A 3,473-nucleotide genomic window follows, 5' to 3' on the forward strand; every position below is an offset into this window, starting at 1 on the left:
AGGATTCAGGTAATACATCTCCCCATTCTAATCAAGTCTTTAAACACTTGGAATCTATTTTCTGTTGCTTGTGTTAGAGCCCTATAGCCAAGGACCAGCAAGAACACAACTGGGTTTATTCTTGTTTGCAGTAAGAAAAGCCATACACATGGAGAAATGTGGAGTGCCTTGGTAAGAGGGTATATTAGTCGGGGTTCTCCAGAGAAACAGAACCAAAAGGAGATATAGATATATATATAGATACATACATACACCTACATAGAAAGAGAGAGGGAAATTTATATAAGAATTGGGTCACACAATTTTTGAGGCCAAGAAGTCCTACAATCTGCCGTTTGCAAGCTGGAGACCCAAGAAAGACAGTGGTGTCATTTAGTCAAAGTCCAAAGGCCTGAGAACCAGGAATGCCTGATGCCTGAGGGCAGGAAAAGATGTCTCAGCTCAAACAGAAAAACAGTGAATTTATCCTCCTCTGCTTTTTTGTTCTATTTGGACCCTCAAGAGATTGGATGATGCCCACTACATTGGGGAGGTTGGGGTGGTTTAAGGAAGAAGGACTTTGCCCTGAATTGTTTACTATCAGGAATAGGAGCAATTCTACGATTGGGTATCTCAAATCATCTTATCTATGGGAAGAGTACACTAGAGTGGGGCTAATGCATAACTATTCAAGAAACAGCAGTTGCTGATATTAGCCAGGAAAGGATTATATTCAGTATGTTGTGGCTTCTCAATACTTTACCTATGCTCATGCATGATTATGGAGTGGTCGTGTTTTTGTCTTTATCCAACATGGTCACAGAATGGTCTTATCTGATTTTGAGGCTCTGTGAAAAATTTTCTGTTCAACAGGAGACCCAAAGACCTAGCTATGCGTGCCAGGCCAGCCTGTGGTGACACCAAGGCCTAGCTGAGAGCATCAGGCCAGGTCCCTTATGTCAGGGGCTTGCTCTCTCTCACTTATTTCTATTGAAGAATGTTAACAGAATGCTACATAGTAAAGTATAAAATGTAAAAAGAAAATCATAAGAAATTTTGAGAATTCCTTATGACGTACTTATTCATTGATGCATTCATTTATTTATTTTTAGAAATTAAGGCAACATTTATTCAATTTCCTTGTAATCATTATCTAAAGCATGTGTGGTGGTTATTAGGAAGGGTATGATTTCTTTTAAGGCCTTCTATGATTAAATTTTAGTTCAGAAACACAACATATTTGACTGGTGCAAATTTGAGAGAACTTATTTCTGGCCCAAGCTCTTTTTCATGATAAATACATCTTTACTTCACCACCCCTTGATCAAACTTAATCACTGTTTCCGTGGCAGAGCATGGCCAGTTTTGACAGCTGCTCTGAAGGTCAGCTGTTTTACGGTGGCCTGGCCAAGAAAAATAACAGTGGGCCATAGTAGGCTCTTTGCTGTCCTCATCCTGTGCTCTGAATGATGAGTGTGATACCTTGGTCACCTCCAATGCAAGCTGATGCAACAACTTGTTTTCCATCTCGACACCTTAATTCATGAACCAGATGTGCAGTAATTCTTGATCCAGATCTTCCCAATGGCTGATCCGAAGCAATGGCTTTTCATTCACATTGGATTTACTTGGGTCGAGATCCAGCTCTTCTCAACTGCCAAGTACTGGAGAGCAAAAGCTTCATTTGCCTCTACCATATCCACTTCCTTAAGATTCAGTCTTGGGGCCAGCCCCATGGCCTAGTGGTTAAGCTTGACGTCCTCCACTTCAGCAGCCCGGGTTTGCTTCCTGGGCACATATCTACACCACTTGTTGGTGGCCATACTGTGGCAGTGACCAACATACAAAGTAGAGGAAGACTGGCAGAACAGATGTTAGCTCCAGGCAAATCTTATTCAGCAAAAAAAGAAAAAAAAGAAAGAAAGAACAAGAAGAAAACTCAGTCTTATTTTCTATAGTGCTCCATTGATAGCAGGGACAAGACAGATATCCATCATAGAAGGATCACATTCAGATACAAAATAGCCCACAATTCTTGTCAGTGGTGTGAAGTTACGTTTTTTACCAGCATCTTCACTAGCTATGAAAGCATCAGATGCTCCCAATATACTCCTTGCAGTGGCAGTCCCTTTTATCTTGAATATTGGCCAAAGTTTATTTAACTGCTCCAGGCTTGCTCAGGGACAAGCATGCTCACCTACTTGCATTGGCTGTTTTCCTTTCCTTGTCTTCACTTTGATTGGTACCATCTTATTATTGAAGTAACCAGCATCATTAGCAGCTTTCAGCCTCTGCTGTGACCACAGGGTGTATTCATTACATCCTTGTCTGCTTATTTTATGTTTTGCAAAATTCTCTGCAGTAATTCCCATGGTGAGTTGGGAATCTGCTAACGCTGCTCCCGAAGAATCTTCCAGCTTGAGATCTGATCCAAACATGGTTCTAACACACTAGTTTCTGGCTCAGCAGGGAGCCTGGCTCAAACTTTCTGCTCCACACAAGATGACTTCAGCATTTTTAACACAAATTTCCTGACATCCATTCACTATGGACTAGAAACCAGAACCACAAAGCCTATTAAGAGTGAGCGCTGAGGTTTCTTGGGACTCCCACATGCAAACCAACATGCCTTGCCAAGTATGCAGCGTCTGAAGAACTATTTGCCAGTTTATTAAAAAGGGTACAACTCAAGAACAGACAACTGGAAGAGGTGCATAGGGCCAGGCAGGGGGAGGTGGTGTGTGGAGCATCCACACTCTTCTGGGCACGACGCTGTCCCAGCACTTCCATTTGTTCACCAACCTGATTTGTTCTCATTTGTTTACTCTTCCTTCGTAACAGAAAGACTTGCAAAACTATGGAATTAGTCTTTAATAGTAGAATTTTTGTTAATCAATTTCTGGAGGGGATAGTAACATTTGAAGCAATGGCCAGTTGTAGGCAGAGGTTTTAATATGCCTCTAAAAACTTGGCAAATATAAGGTCAGTCTCTCCTGCCCTCTTATTATTTGCACTTGAGATTTTTCTCTGTATTTAGTTTCCAAGTTAGAAGAATTCTGAATTAGAGGAACTGAAGACACATGTTTAAAACATCCTGAGATCAAACTACAATTTTCAGTGCCATCACTGTCGTATTAAAAAAGTTGTATATTTTATGAACTCATAATACTTCTATAGCATGAGCCATCTTCTCTTACTTGATCAGGATAATTATTTGCTTAGTTAATTGAAAAAGCAGATTAAAGCAGGAACCATAAACAAACCAAAAAAAATTACACATACCTTAAAAACTTAATTTTAAGCTAAACATGCAGGAACCTTATGACATAAGGGCAGGAACCTTATGACATAAGGGCAAAGCCTTCTCTTTGAGACTTAGTTTGCTGATGTGTGTTCCACCTTTTTACGTGAAAGACATCGTGGGGCCTCATCTACAATTCCCAGCAATGGTTTCATTAAGTGAAGCAAGAAGTGCGGAGGGAGTGCAGCAGAAG

General features: G+C 40.7%; 1 pseudogene; it reads right to left on the bottom strand.

The window, feature by feature from the left end:
- Window positions 1-1,173: 1,173 nt before the first annotated feature.
- Window positions 1,174-2,796, bottom strand: LOC103540647 (3-ketoacyl-CoA thiolase, mitochondrial pseudogene; annotated as a pseudogene).
- Between the last annotated feature and the right edge of the window lie 677 nt (window positions 2,797-3,473).

Source organism: Equus przewalskii, chromosome 17, assembly GCF_037783145.1.
Source record: "Equus przewalskii isolate Varuska chromosome 17, EquPr2, whole genome shotgun sequence".
Lineage (NCBI taxonomy): Eukaryota > Metazoa > Chordata > Mammalia > Perissodactyla > Equidae > Equus > Equus przewalskii.